This window comes from Carcharodon carcharias, chromosome 4, assembly GCF_017639515.1.
Source record: "Carcharodon carcharias isolate sCarCar2 chromosome 4, sCarCar2.pri, whole genome shotgun sequence".
In the NCBI taxonomy this organism is placed as follows: Eukaryota; Metazoa; Chordata; class Chondrichthyes; order Lamniformes; family Lamnidae; genus Carcharodon; species Carcharodon carcharias.
Window position 1 is genome coordinate 33,979,899 of NC_054470.1, and position 16,749 is coordinate 33,996,647.

At 45.0% G+C, this 16,749-nt stretch overlaps 1 protein-coding gene across 8 annotated transcripts in view; it reads right to left on the reverse strand.

Annotated features, from left to right (window-relative positions):
• agtpbp1 (ATP/GTP binding carboxypeptidase 1) overlaps positions 1 to 16,749 on the reverse strand; it is a 330,484-nt gene that overhangs the window by 71,017 nt on the left and 242,718 nt on the right. The window lies entirely within an intron of this gene.

A 16,749-nucleotide genomic window follows, 5' to 3' on the forward strand; every position in this document is an offset into this window, starting at 1 on the left:
CTGAATTCCAGAGGTGAGGTGAGAGGTGCCCTGATATCAAAGCAGCATTTGACTGAGTGTGAGATCAAGGAACTCTGGCAAAACTAATGTCAATGGGAAATCCGCACTAGTTGGAGTCATACTTAGCACAAAGGAAGACGGTTATGATTGTTGGAGGCCGATCATCTCAAGCCCAGGACATCACTGCAGGAGTTCCTCAGAACAGTTGTCCATCTTCAACAGGAGAGAATCTAACCATCACCCCTGGTATTACCATCTGAATCCTCCATCCTGGGGATTACCATTGACCAGAAACTGAACTGGATCAGTCATATAAATACTGTGGCTACAAGAGCAGGTCAGAGGCTGGGAATTTTACAGCAACTAACTTATCTCCCAATTTCCAACTCATGTGCCTTTGTTGATGTAGGTGGACAAGTCAGGAGTGTTATAGTGTACTTTCCACTTGTCTGAATGAGTGCAGCTCCAAAAACACACAAAAAGCTCGACAGAATCCAGGAAAAGGCAGCCCACTTGATTGGTGCCCAATCCAACACCTTAAGCATTCACTTTGTCCATCGCTGACACACAGTGGCAGCAATGTACACCATATACAAGATGCACTGCAGCAACTCGCCAAGGTTCCTTTAACAGACCCTTCGAAGCCCATAACTTACAGCACCTAGAAGGACAAGGGCAGCAGATGCACAGGAATGCCACCCTCCTGGAAGTTCCTCTCCAAACCATGCACCATCCTGACTTGAACCTGGAATTCCCTTCCTAACAACACCTACGCCAGATTACTGCAGTGGTTCAAGGCAGCGACCTTCTCAAGAGCAATTAGGGATGAGCACCAAATGCTGGCCTTACCGGCAACAATCTCATCCCATGAAGGAATAAAAAAAGGGCCATGAGATAAGAAAAACAAGCCTGTGATATTGAGAGAAAAAGTGGTTCAAGGAATATGCAAAAAAATCATAAGGTGAAACAAATCATCATGTTCAACATCATTAGAGATCTGCTAGTTAGATAGTAAAACAGCATAGCTAGCACATACCATCATCATGCTCCAGGCACCACTTTGTTACAGACAAAAGTTAACCTGAAGACATCGTGCTTTCGATGTGCAACCTGAAATTGAGGAAGCATTTACTAACGTGACCCAACATTAATTAAACTGATCTCTATACTTAATGATTTTATAGAGGTCAACTCCATTTTATTACATTAGATTGCACATAATATGGCATAACACTCCAGACTATATTGAAACAGTGCATCATTAACTTAACTTAAGCAACACCACAGGAAATCTGCTTATCCATCCATCGTACTGCGCTCTGACTTTGGCCAGGTCCTAACTCAAGTCACATGTAATCCTAGAGCCACCTATTACAGAGGAGTTTCAGAGGTGGTTTCCACAATGCTTTTTCAAGGTTTTCATCTTCAGGATAACTTCTTTTTGGTGGGATGCAACCAAGGCTAAAAAGTCCTATATCAAATGGATGCAAGTAACCCTGCTGGATATCAACCAAATATTCAATCAGTGTTCCAATTTCAGTCTGCTGGGGCTGTCTGAAGTGGAACCCAAACCCAAGCTTTCTGACTCAAAGGTAGGAATACTATCACTGAGCTAGTGGTCACTCTATTCAGATACAAGTGACTGTCAGGTGTTAACCCAGTATTTGGAGAGCATATTCTAGTCTGCATTTGCTAGGGCTGTCTGGAGTGCCACCTGAACCTTTTAACTTCTCACCTCAGAAATGGGCATTTATTCAATTGATAGTACAGAACTTGAGTATTGCTGAAAAAAGAGACATGTCTAAGGTTTTCATCTTGCACTCATCAGGACACTCACAAGAATACCAATATAAAGGGGGGAAGCAACAATTTATACCGTACGTGAAGAAAGTGCTGATTGGTTGACAAGTGATGTTGCCATGGCGAATGCACCACTGATGGTGACTGACAGTTCATATACCACATTACTCATCTGTGGTGAGCGATGAGCTATCATGTGATATCTATGACAGGGTTCATCCTCATGGTTTGCTATGTCTGTGCATATATGGACTACCCCAAGACACAGACAAGTGATGTCCCTCTACCTGCCATCTTAGCTATGACCAAGACTGCACAAAATGAATTGGCAAATGGTTAGGCGAATTGTTATAACCAGTTTTGGCAAAGTTTTCCCACATACACGGTGAAGGATTCCTTCACACTTGCGAAAGCCAAAGAGGACTTGCGTATTGTTAGCAATGCTGTGTCCATGTGCTTATTTGACATTGCTAGCTTATTCACCATGTTCCACTTAAGGAAGCCATAGATATTTGTGCTGCAGCACTATATCAAGGTGATCTAGACACGCCACCATTGCATGAATCAGTATTCATTGAACTTATGAACTCAGCAACTTGTGCAGTTCAGTTTTAATGGCCAGAATTTTCTGTTTGATGTAAAATGCCACGTGGTGATGTCGGATGAGCACCCCCACGTCACCATGCACCATCGTGATAGTTCACTGGGTGGATGCGTGATGAAGTTCGATGCGCACCTGCCATTAATTAGCGGGCTAGTTAAGGCACGTAAATAGTCAATCAACAGAGATTTTCAGCCGCCCATGCGATCTTTGGGTCGGTGCATGGGCGCAACGGGCAGGCAGGTAAGAGGATTTTTAATCAAACCCATCCACAGGTGGGATAAAAAGGCTCAGTAGGGTGGTCAATCTGGTCTGAGAGTATTTATTGCAGAAAGTTTTTTAAAGTTGCCTGTATGATCTGAAGCAGTTCAGAACTAATTCCAACAGCTTGCTGTGTACTTTGAACCTTCAGGTCAGTACTCTGCAGTCAATAATCTTTATCAGGCCCGCAGCTTTCCAGAGGCCTCCCCTTAGCCTGGGTATGGGTTCTGACACGTCCACTGGAGGTAGCTCCTCTGAGGAGGAAGGGAGGGATAGAATAAGGAGGAGTCCAGGAGTGCACAGTCAGCCTCCAGGAGAGCCACCTTTGGGAATATAGGCGCATACACAAGGTGCGCAGGGCCAAGAGGGAGTCCAAGGTGGAAGGGGGCCGCAGAAGACGCTATTATCCTGCTACCAGGGTATACAGGCGGTGAAGCAGCTACCTCAGTATGACTGAGGTGCAGTGCCGAAGGAGGCTCCAACTGTCAAGGGAGGCAGTCAACTACATCTGTCAGATGATTGACCCTGAGATCTCTCCTAACTGTGTGAGTGGATACCCCATGCCAGTGGCTCTGAAGGTCACAGTTGCCCTCAACTTCTATGCCTCTGGTTCCTTCCAGGGCTCAGTGAGTGATCTATGCGGTGTTTCCCAATCAGCTGTGCACACTTGTGTCAAGCTGATCACATACGCTCTGTTCAGGCGCGCATTGACCTTCATCCACTTCCGCTGGGACCAGGCAAGCCAGGCACAGCGAGCCAGAGGCTTCGTGGCCATTGCTGGCTTCCCCCGCGTCCTGGGTGCAATAGGCTGCACAAATGTGGCCATCAAGGCGCCAGTAGGTGACCCCGGTGCCTTCGTCAACAGGAAGGGCTTCCACTCCACGAACGTGCAGATAGTGTGTGATCACAGGATGCAGATACTACCAGTCTGCAAGGCACGAAGGCAGCTTCCACAAAGCCTAAACCCTCAACACTCCCAGATGCCGGGGCTCTTCAGTGCTCCGACTCGGCTTGATAGATGGCTGCTGGGTGACAAGGGTTATCCCCTCAAAAGTTCGCTTATGACGCCTCTCCGCCATCCAATATCAGAAGCTGAGCAGCGGTACAATAGGAGCCACGCCTCCACAAGGGCTGTAGTGGAGAGAGCCATCGGTCTTCTCAAGATACGCTTCCGATGCCTGGATCGCTCAGGGGGCGCACTCCAGTACCGCCCAGATCAGGTGTCAGTGATAGTGGTTGCATGCTGCGCACTCCACAATCTTGCGCTGGAAAGGGGGGACGCAGTGGATGCGGCTGCACACGATGAGTCCAGCACTGATTTGAGGATGAGGAAGCACAGCAGAATGATGAGGGGCTAAACGCTGACCTGGGACTACACCAAGGAGGCAGGCACATCCAGGAAACTTTAATCAAATGAAGCTTCAGCTAGCTCCACACAAATGGATCTGCAGGACCAGCCTTGCCTGACACTTCCATACCCGCCACTTAAGTGCTAAATCTGCCAGGTCATCAGCTACAACTAAGGGCTTTGGGCATAAACTTCAATGTCCACTCAAACACTCATGACATGTATGTAAAACATACAAATGCAGAACAAAGGAGCCACCCTCAGCCATGGTAACAAATCTGGTTTTAATTTTCACCATCAGAAGTTCTCACCAAGTCAAAACAAAACATTATTCAAGCAGAAACAAATAATAAGTCCCTAATCTAGGGACAACACAAAAGCAGCAGTGAGAAACCCCTGGTGTGCCTAAGGTGCCTTATACTTTCGTTTGCAGGTGCTATGTCTTGGTGTCACCCCATCGCTTGGAGTGGCATCGGAGACAGCCTGCTAACTCTGCTATCCTGTTGGCCTCGATGACTTTGGCAGTCATCCTCTGGCCCGTGGACCCTGTGCTGGGCCCGCCAGTAATCACAGCATTAACCCAATAAAGCGGTCACTGGGAGAGGAGCGGAGCAGGTGTGGCCCTCATCCAGAGTGCAGTGAGAGGAGCCTGCAGATACGACAGACAGTCGCTGCGCCGACATGATAGACGGCTGCTGGGTGACAAGAGTTATCCCCAGACCTCCCTGCTCACTGGCGATGGATGGGCAACAAGCTGGGAAGCTTGAAGCCCACACCATCTCCCACATTGGCAGTGACCAGCTGTGGTCACTGGTGCTGTGAGGGCTTGCAGGTCCGAACGTATCCCCAGGAGAACCTGACTGTTCTCCTGGAGGCGCCCCCCACGAGAGTTGCCACTCTCTCCACAGAGGAAGTATGACGCTCTGACATGAGGCTCATTGCATCAGTGATGCTCCGCATGGAATCCTCCACCACAGATACCAAGCGAAGTATACTCTCTTTTAACACTCCCAGATGCTCCAGCACACCCGGCCGCATTTCCTGCAGCTGCTGCGTCGCGGACAACTCCAGAGGCACATCATCACAGACCGACTGAGCATGTGCCTGGTCCCCTGCAGTCCTCAGACTGCTGGCGCCATCGGAACTCTCTGTCTCGGCCAGCTCCTCCAGGGATTGTGAAGTGCCCTCTCCACTGTGCCCCAGGACACTAGCCGATGTTGCAATGCCCACCGAGGTGCTAGTATCTGCGCTGGTGCCTGCCTTGCAGAAATGGTGTGACGCAGGTGACACTTGAGGGCCCTCAGGTGTGAGAGGGGGCATCAGGAATTCCTCCTGGCAGACAGGCTCTGATGATGCTGAAATTAACAACAAGGGCAGCGGATCAGTTAGCGTACACACAGTGACACACTTCATCCCTTTCCCCCGGCTCATTATGCGCTCAACCTTCCAGAATCTATGGACACGAGCATTGGTGGGGTGGCAAATAGTCAGAAGGATAGCCTTACATTACAGGCAGATATAGACGGGCTGGTCAGATGGGATGATGAACACCAAATGGAATGTAATGTGGATAAGTGTGAGGTCATGCACTTGGGCAGGACAAATACGGCACGGGAATACACGATGAATGGTAGGACCGTAGAAAGTAACGAGGATCAGAGGGACCTTGGTGCGCACATCGACAGGTCCCTTAAGGTAGCGGGGCAAGTACATAAGATGTTTAAGGAGGCAAATGTCATACTTGCCTTTATTAGCTGAGGCATAGAATATAGGAGCAGGGAGGTTATGTTTCAGTGCAGAAAACGCTGCCTAGGCCACACTATAGTTCTGCTTACAGTTCTGAAATGCACTTCATGGGAGGGATGTGATTGGAGTGGAGAGAGTGCAGAGGTCGTTGACCAGGATGCTGGCTGGGTTGGAGAGTTTCACTTATGAGGAGACATAGCATAGACTGGGGTTATTTCCCCTGGAGTAGAGGAGATTGAGGGGTGACATTATTGAGGTCTATAAAATTATGAAGGGCATAGATAGGGTCGACAGAAAGGACCTTTTCCCCTTGGTGGAGGGATGAGTAACCAGGTGGCATAGATTTAAGGTAAGGGGTGAGGTTGACAGGTGATGTGCTGAACAACTTTTGCACACAGAGTGTGTTGGAACGCACTGCCTGAAAGGGTGGTGGACGCAGAAACCCTCCTAACATGTAATAAGTATTTGGGTGTGCAGTTGCAATGCCATGGCATACAAGGCCACGGGGATAGTGGTGGGAAATGGGAAAAGGCGACTTTGGAAGGTGCTTGACGCGCGCATCTTAGAAGGGCCCAGAGACCTTTGTCTATGATCCACACCTCTGACTCTATCAGTCTGTGACTGAGCAATGTTGCAACAATTACAAATCAAACAATCATCACTGCTATGGATATTGGGAGGACATAGCAGATGTCACTGCTGGCCTCAAATGCCTGGCTGTTCCACCCCAGCCTCACCGACACCAGTTGGCCTGGGCGCATGGCGCCTCTCAAGCTCCAGAGCCGCCTGCACTAAATGGCTTAACATCATGAGCTGGACCTGGCCACCTCCGGTCCTCGAATGCTCTCAAGCACGTGAGCATTCTTCTTCTGAAAACAGAGACCATTCATTGTGGTAATTTGCACATGGACTCTGCATGCGCACCCCGCACCCTAACCACAGTGGGCCATATCAGGCCTCCAGTGCCTCCTCTCCCTGCTACTGCTGATCAGTCACAAAAAGATAGTTCGCCTGCTCCGACCCCACCCCCCCCACCGCCGACACAATGGCCACCTTGGACACATTCTGCGTACATCACTTTAGGAAACACACGGTCTTTGCTCCCATAGCAAGGAAGTGCAACTATTTGCAGCTCGAAGGCAGCAGATGGTTCTTGGCCACGAGACCTTGAGGCTCCCCTTTGACAATCTCATCACCCTGAATAGCACATGTGTTGGAGTTCTGAGTATGCGCCTAGCTGCATCTCTCGCAGGTTGCCCCCAGACGAGTCATGAGCGACTAAGAGCAACACATGGTGCGGGGGAGAACCCATCTCCGCATGAACCACTCAGGCTGATGTAAGCATGGGTACTATCTGCTTGCCCACCTAGCATACGAGAAATGCCCAACATTATTCAATGCAGTCATGATAGTAAGGCTTGGGGGGGGGGGGGGGGGGGGGGGGGGGGGGCCCATCAAAGGCTAAGGCTACCTGCTGGGTTAAATGCCCAATGCCAACATGGTACTCACCCTTTCAGAGCGCAACAAATCATTGAAGCACTTACAGTACTGGATCCAGATGCACCGCACCACGTCGCGGAAGCTCATCACCTCCGCCACCTCCTCCCAGGCACATTTGGTCATGCGGCCGGGGGGGACCCTCCTCCTATCCTGGGGGGCCAACACCTCCAGCCGTGCAGCCACCTCCTCGAGGAGGGCAGCAAGGCAGTCATCAGAAAAGCGAGGGGCACATTGGCCCCCCGCTGGCCTACCCTGCAGCCTGCCCTACTCGAGCCCTTCCCTCAAGCGTGTCCTGCTCAGCCAACCTCCTGCAGTGTGACCTGGAAGTGGCCATTTTGAGCAGCCTACAGGAGGCTGCCAGGCCTACCTTTAAACAGACTGTCGGGTCGCTACTGGACGCCCGCCGCAGCCCACACACTCCCGCTATTCAAGGGAGTCAGAAATGCACTGGGTGGGCCTAAATTGGCCTGCCCGTGCAAAATGGTGGCGTGGCGCCAATCTGGTCCATGCCCGCCCCCGGCTGCTCCTGCTCCGCCTGCCCGACAGGCAGAAAATTCTGCCCAATGACACCATGTATGCCCAAATAGATGGTGCTGCCAAGGGATCCCCTCTAGGCCCAGTTCTCGCTAACATCTTTGTTGAGTTCCATAAGAAATGTGTCTTCAATGGAATGACATCTAACCTCCTACCCCTCGCATATTTCCGATATGTGAATGATACGTTTGCTATATTTAAATCTGCAGCTGCTTGTAACAGTTTCCTTACATGTCTTAATGGGCTCCATCCTGTGCTCAAATTCACCTATGAAATGGAACAGTCAAATGAACTCCCCTTCCTTGACGTATTAGTTGAGAAATCTGCCAAGGGATCTTCTACCACAGTCTACCTTCACCGGTCAATATATGTGTTGGGATTCTTACAGTTCCACATGCTATAAGATTGGTTTTATCAGCAATCTTGAGGCATTTGCTCACCATACAAGCTTGATGCTGAAATTGGGTTACCTTGGTCAGATTATTTCACGCTATACATCACGCAAACTCATGAACAGGTCTAAGGTCGTCATTTTCACGATGCTTGATAGTTCACTGTCAGTCATCATAGTGGTACATTCTCCATGGCAATGTCACTTGTCAACCAAATCAGCACTCTCCTCACATTAGGTATAAATTGTTGATTTCCCCTTTATATCTATATTTTTGTGAGTGTCCTGATGAGTGCAAGACAAAAAGCTTAGACATGTCTCTTTTTCAGCAATACTCAAATGGGCATTTATAGCACTAAGGCAAGGATTTACTCCTAAATCTTATGTACATGTATATTTAGAATCTTTCTATATAAAATTCTGCAAACCCATATTTTTATTTGACAATATGTTTGGTACATCTATTATATCAAATTGAACACTGAAGCTGCCTATTTAAACACTTTAAAATGGCGTTTCCACATTAAAGTCTGTCACTGTTGATGACCTAGTTTAATCATCATCAAGAAGCTTTTGGAAAAAATATGTGCCTTGTCATCATGCTGTCTAGTATTTCTATTATACAAAGCTCCTTTTTCTCTCTCCCTACTTGGCTTGGAGTTTTGCTCATATTGCTGCTGAATCCTGATCTCCTCAATCTATGGGTCAATATTCACTAACAGCTGCTTCCAGCCTAAACATGAAGGTTCAAATACAGCTTGACTATCCTTTTTCCGGAAATCCAAACAAATCCAAAAACTGCACTTGTTTTCAACCTCGATGACCTTTAGCATGGGAAGTTTCTGACCCAAGCCAAGCTGACATGACCCAAGATGACACGAGCCTCGCCGGCTACACCCAACCTTTAGCACAGAAAGTGTCTGACCTGAGCCGACGCCTGACCTTTAGCACAGGAAGTCTAGTTGTTTATCTGCACTGTTTACCTTGTAAACCCCTTCTCCTACAAGCAGGATCACAGATGGCGCCACAGGTGGGAACTTATTACAGGTACCAAGCATTTATTATTCAGACTATAGCTAGACTAGGCTTCAGCCATTGTAATGTAAGTGGGCCCAAGGCTTATACGCGGCATTCAAAAACCGAAATTATCTGAAATCCAAAACACATCGAAGATTTCGGATAAAGGATAATAGATGTGTAATATGCTGACAGATGTAAAGAAACAGGCAACCTCTGACATATACACAATGCAGAATAGTGCCAGTGAGTCAGGCCAGTAAAGAGCAAGACAGAAAATAATTCAGAAAAAGGAGAACTTTACAGCGAGACATATAGGAAGTTGGACGTGATATCATGAATATTTTAAGAGTACATTTTCCTCTTTCTGGTTCTATCAACTGGAATATTTGTTTAAATGTAATTAAATTTTGCATCTTTTAAAAAATTCAGTTACTTTGTAGATTTTTAGGTGTAAAACTACAATAATTTATTTAGTTAAAAACAAAAAACTGCGGATGCTGGAAATCCAAAACAAAAACAGAATTACCTGGAAAAACTCAGCAGGTTTGGCAGCATCGGTGGAGAAGAAGAGTTGACGTTTCGAGTCCTCGTGACACTTTTCTTCTCCGCCGATGCTGCCAGACCTGCTCAGTTTTTCCTTATAATTTATTTAGTATTGGCTTTATCCAACCTAATTGTACGGTTGGATTCACCTAATCAAACAATGGATTGGAGAAGGTGAATGGGGGCACATGGGAGAAGGTAACATAGAAGTATATTCTAGAGAAAAGAATGTTAGCTAAACACAAAATGAAGTGCTTAACTAACTATTATTAGCTGTCACAAAATCTACTAGTTTTATATTTGCAAAAAATGATAAACTTAAATACATTTGCAAATGATGCTGTGAATTTAAATAAAAAAGTGAATAATGAAGAAGTCACTTTATATTATTACAAGCATTATAACTGTCTCTTTACAAATGAAATGAAATTACTAATATATATATAATCAGGAAAGAAAATCAAGAAAGAAAACACAAACTGTCAACAAGAACTACTTCAAGCTTAATACTCTGCCATAGAACAATACAATTCAGTGTGACATATTTATAATTTATGATTCCAGTAGTCACTATGTTAGTTGTTAAGTAGTTATCTCCTGGGAGGACCAAATGTCCTAGTAGTTTTTAAACTATGGCTTTTCTCTCATAAAATATCAGCAAAAAACATTTCTTGTAAGCTCCTAAGGTCCATTACAAAGAACACGTAAAGCCATATTATATCTTAATTTACATATTATGGGAACTACTTGAGCATTGCAAATGCTCCACGCTCATGCCAATATCTCTGTTCACAATTAAGAAAATAGTGGGTAAAAAGGAGATTTGTTAAAAACATTAGAGGTCAGTTGATAAAAATATGAGCAAAGTTTCAGCCATTTAAACCACAAGATTTCACTAATTTCAAGTATCTCTTTCTTACACTTTCTTTTAAAAAAATGGAAAACTGTCCTTTGTAATGGCAAAAAAAACTGATCTGTTGGTGCTTTGTGGGTGACTTCATGTTTTGACAAGAACATCAACCCAACATTAACAATCAGTACATTAAATCTGCCATACATCTGTTAAGATGAATGGAAATGTAAATAACATTTTTTTTAAAGGGTTACTCTTTTATGCGCTTGTTAAAATATACCTCCAGAAAGAAATCTGACTTCAACAATAAAAATTTATAATTATATAGCATCATTAACGTAATGAAACATCCCAAGACACTTCAGGAACATTATAAAACAAGTATGACACCGAGCCACAGAAGGAGATTTTCAGTAAGGTAACTAAAGCTTGGTCGAAGCTTTGGTTTTAAAAAGCATCTTACAGGAGGAATGTGAGATAGAGGCAGAGAGATTTGTGGAGGGAATTCCAAAGCTTGGGGCCTACGCAATTTGAGGTACGGCCAACAGTGGTGGAGCAAATATGATGGGGAATGCAGAAAAGAGGCCAGAATTAGAGGAGTGCAGATACCTGACTTCAACAACTACTTGCATTGATATAGCAACTTCAATATACCATAATGTCTCAAAGTGCTTCGGAAATCAAATCATAAAAGAATATGCCAAGCCAAAAGATGAGCTATTAAGAGTCATCAAATAATCAGGTTTTAAGAAGGATCTTAAAAGTCGATATGAGGAAATTTGGGCAAGGAATTTCAGAGGTCAGGGCTCTGCAGTCAGCAATGGTCGACCATCAGGGGAGGAGTTGCCTATTTCTGCTCTGAATGTTATTTAATCACCATGGCACAGAATATGGGTTTTTGCCCTTATAAATGTTCACTTTTTCTATACTTGCAGTGTCAAGATGAGCTAATATCCTCAGGTTCAGGAGCAGGAAAATCTTCTCAGTACATTAACAGAAATTATAGTCATATTTTACTTTAGGCTTTGTTGTTACAGATCTGTTACATTTCCCCTTTATTCCTCTCCATTGACGGGGACTTACTGAGTTTTTTGTTCCACAGTCTGCTACATTCATAGCGTAACCTCCACCCACCCAGACTCCACAGCACTTTATTCAAACAACATAAGATTCTTGAATCATTTGCACTCCAACTCAGATCTCCCATACAAATTTAAAACGTTGCACAATACAAAATGCAAGCAGCCATCTCAGACTTCAAGCGAAGAATTTTCCCGTCAGTGAGTGGGGACGGGACCCGCTCGCCGACGTGTAAAATGACGCAGGGTGACGTCAGGAGTTCCACCCAACGTCACCCCATGTCATTTCCATTGTCAGGTTGGCGGGGGCACAGCTGAGTCAGCTGTGCGCCTGCCGACCTGTCAACAGCCTATTGAGGCCATTGAGAAACTAACTAAAATCATTAACTGACCTGCCCATCCAACCTTATGGTTGGCGGGCAGGCCAGGAGCTTTGGTGGGCTTCAGAAAAAGCATGAAACCTTATCCACAGGCGGGATGAGGTTTCATGAGCTTATTTAAATTTTTAGTAACGGTTTCAAAAAAAGTTATGGACATTTCCCAACTCATGTGACAGTGTCACATGAAAGGACATGTCAGGGAAATTTTTCTATCATCTGTATTACAATTTTTAATTCGGAGTTGATCTCCCTGAGGCAGCACTTAGCCTCAGAGAGATCAGTGCGCTCTGTTGCGTGCATGCACGAAAGAGCACAATCCTGGCTGAGGGAATCCCCCCTGCCCACACAGTGAGTGCATAGCGCTTCCTGGCAGATGTCATGCTGGGCAGGCCTTAATTGGCCCAGCCACGTAAAATAGCGACGTGCCCCCAGTCGGGGGCGCACCCGCTCCTGCACTTCCCCAATTAAAACTAATTAAACCACAAACTTAGGCTCAGCACAGAAATGGCTCCTCTGCAACTCACCTGTCCCAGTTTCCAATTCTTCTTTTCTTACAAAAGCTGATCAGCAATTGAATACATTTCTCTCATCTCCTATAATAAGCCATTTTATTCCAAAAAATTAATTGTGCAGTTACAGAATCCGGAATCTTCCTTCTTCCCAATATTACATACACATTTAGTGAAGTAACTGTGAACAAATACGTTTCTTTATATACTTGCATCAAGTCAGGAAAACTATATTTTCCAGGAATCAAAAAGAGAGTCTGAACAAATCATTTAAAACTTCATGCCAGATCCTTTAAATGCAAGTATGTTTCCAGCATCACCCCAACACCCTTTAACCTACTGTGACCATTGCCTTGGAAATGTATATCTATACAGTATCTTGGACAAGAAACTTGGCTCATTAGCCACCCAATTTCTGGGCTGCTCAAGTGCCCTTGGAGCTCCAAAACAGCGTTTGCAGCATGACACACATGTTTAGGGTGAATCGCCCCAGATGCCATATTGGTGAGGGTGTTAGTGTGGATGCAGGAAACAACCACCAGTTGTCTGCACAGCAGGCATATGATGTCAATCGGTGGCGAGGCTGATTTTACACCTTTGGTGCCACTCTGTAGTTTAACGGTCCTGTAATCTCATTCAGTTGAACTTGTGTTCTGCAGCAAGAAGGACCCTCCACCAGTGCTATTTAAAATACTTACAGGTTAGTTGCTGGTTGACTTCTTCTCACTGCTGATACAATTCTACTAGTCTTTGGTGGTTTGTATCATTGTTTCAAGTTGCCAGTGTCTACATGGATTGCTGTGGCTGAACAATTTTTTGTTGACTTGAAGGCTTTTACATAAAACACACTCCCAGACATGGATGCAATTCTATGCATTCATCTTTGAAAACAGAATCACTCGGAGAATAAGCAGAGGCCACACAGAGCAAAACAAACTCCTGGGAGGAGAAGGAGCAAGAGGGGAAGAGGGGCTCTTCGCAGGAGGTCATATCCACCCATGGGGTTCAGACGGTACTGTCCTACCTATACATCGGTTTGAAGACACTTAGCTCCTGAGTTCACCAAGTCCTTGCTCTGACGCTCTGAGAAAGTGGCTGACAGCAGTTAAAGTTGAAGCTTTCAACCTCATTATCAAGTTCCAACCCACCTCCACAGATTGGGTTGGCTACCCGCTCAACTTCAGACCTCAGTTAAAGCAGAATATTGGCAATTTGGATGCAGTCTTGAGTCGGGAACCACATGTTTCAAACTTTAAGCCCCTCTCAATCCAGTCCAATGTGTAAAATATGTGCAATTTAGTAAGGACATCCTCACAGAGTAGGGCAAGGACCGCAATACTAAGGGCTACGAAGGTGACCTTGGTGATGAACTGCGAATGGTTCCTACCAGGCTGAAGCCAGGGATATTTGCAACATTGCAAAGCTTGTCATTTACATAAAGGAGGTCACTTAGGGTCTCTATTCAGTCAGAATTAACTATACTTTGTTCTCTTTTGCCAGAGAGAAGCAGACAGAGTGATTAGTAAGATGAGAAAGAGCAAGATGAAGAGAGGAAACAAGCTAGACAGCCCCTTCTGCTTAGCTGTCTAGTGAAGAGGTCATCTGGGTGCAATACCACTGACTGCAACCCCAATTCCACATTTACCACCCACTCGTTATATTCCTGTGTCACTGACCAGCACAACATCCGCTTGGCCACAATGCAAAAACGAAAGCCACCATAAAATAAATATTTCAAACTAACTCTGAAAGAAATAATGCCATATTGCTTAAAAAAGTCACCCCTGTGCTTTCCTATAGTGCCTATCTTCCACCTGCCCTTATCTGCTCTTCTGCTACCCTAGTTTCTACAGCATGGCTGGTAGGAGGCTCATGGCTCTCAGTGGAGGAGAGTGCAGGTGGTCTAGGAGGAACATCTCAAGCAGTTATGAGCCTAGAAAGCAGAGTACAGATTGCATCATTCAGCATGGGTTGACTGACTGACGGGCAACAGTGAAGGCACTGGACGAGTAGCAGGGTTAGGATGATGAATGTTGTCTTCCTGAGATATGAAGGGACAGAGCATATTGTAGCCAAATTTGCTGATGATATAAAGCAAATTGTGAGAACAAAGAGTCTGAAAAGCGATATAGATAGGTTAAGTGAGTGGGAAAATAATTTGGCAGATGGGGTGTAATGTGGGAAAATCTTGAGTTTGCTCAATTTGATGGGAAAAATAGAAAAGCAGAAAATTATTTGAATGGAGGGAGACTGCAGAATACTGTGGTGCAGAGGGATTTGGGTGCCGTTGTAAACGAATCACAAGAAAGTTAGCATATAGGTACAGCAAGTAATCAGGAAGATAAATGGAATGTTGACCTTCGTTGCAAGGGGGATGGAGTATAAAAGTAAGGAAATCTTGCTACAACTGTACAGGGCATTGCTGAGACCATGTCTAGAGTACTGTGTACAGTTTGGTCTATTTATTTTAAGTGGGCGGGATATGCATTGGAGGCAGTGAGAGAAGGCTCACTAGATTGATTCATGGGACGAAAGGGTTGTCTTATGAGGAAAGGTTGCGCAGGTTGGGCCAATACTCATTGGAGTTTAGAAGAATGAGAGATGATATTATTGAAACATATAGGATTCTGAGGGGGTTTGACAGGGTAGATGTAGAGATAATATTTCCCTTTGTGGGAGAATCAAGAGCTAGGGGGCGCATTTCAAAATAAAAGGGTCTCCCATTTAAAACTAAGATGAGGAGGAATTTCTTCTCTCAGAGAGTTCTTAACTTTTGGAATTCCCCAGAAAGCAGTGGAGGCTGGGTCATTGAAAATATTCAAGGCTGAGCAGACAGGTTTTTGATCTATTAGGGAGTCAAGGTTATGGGGAACAGGCAAGAAAGTAAAGTTAGCATCACAATCAGATCAGCCATGATCTTATTGAATGGTGGAGCAGGCTCCAAGTGCTAAATGGCCTGGAACTGCTTCTATTTCTTTCTAACGTCTGTTATAATACCACAGGAGATATGAATCAGTTATGATAAAGTATTCACATAGCTTGGTTAAAAATAACTGCTGTAGTAAAATAGATACTGGGATTAAGCAAACTTCATTGTAGTACTTAGTTCATTTTTAACAAGATATGCTTGATTTATCAAGCTAGAGTTGAGTTTGAATGATTTAAAACAGCAGCCCGTCTTTGGTGAAAAACAATTTCTAGTTCAAAAATATTTTTTTTAAATTTACAAAGATTTGCAAAGAGCATGAAAATAATGGCACTGATGGACACACCCAAGATTGAATTTGCCAATAGAACTGCGAGGTGTTACAAAACTAAAAAAAAAATAGCTGAACTGTATGGAACTAAACCTTTTGGTGAAAAACTCTTTTTTAATCATGTACGATTCAGACAAAACATTCAGGGCTGGATTTTGTGGAACTCACTGGAGTAGCCAAAATAGCAGGCGGGCACAGAGAATTGTGCAGAAGGCCGTGCGGATTCCCAGTAGCAGGAAAACTGTAAGCGTTTCAGCCAGAGGTACAAAGGTAACAAAACAGGAAACGCATATTTTAGCAGTGGGAAGCTTATTGATTTGTCTAATTGCCCACAAGCATATAATTTAAATACAATTCGATGCAATCTAATCCTGCCACCCAAATTTAGTGAAACTCATGTTCTTTCAATAACCCACCCACTGAAAACTGGCTACTTATATGTGGCTTCATGACTCACTGTGAGAGTCCTTTGGACTTCCTGGAGACTGAGTCACAGGGCACAAGATCTATCTCGGAGACAACTTCTATAAAAAAACATGTTTAGGTGACACTGAGGAGCTGAGTCTCAGTCAGGAAATGCAGAACCTAAAAGTACTGGGACCAAAACTTAAAGGGGCAGGGCACAACTGATGTGCAGAGGGGCCATCCCTTAAAGTGGCAGCGCAGATCTGAGTCTTTAAGAATTGGACCCTTAAGAGACAGCCTGCAAGGAAAGAGAGAGTTTGTGGCAGCATGGGAATCACGCACCCCACCTGTCTTCATCCTCCAATGAAGGGGATGAGCTGGCTGAACAGTGACAGCTCAGACCTCAGTTGAACCCACTGATCTTGTGAGACTTTGGTGGAATTTCTCCTTGCATATCAGAAGGTCTTTTTGTGCTAGAGCAACAGAAATTCAGATGCTGGAGCCTTAAACTGCACAGCTATT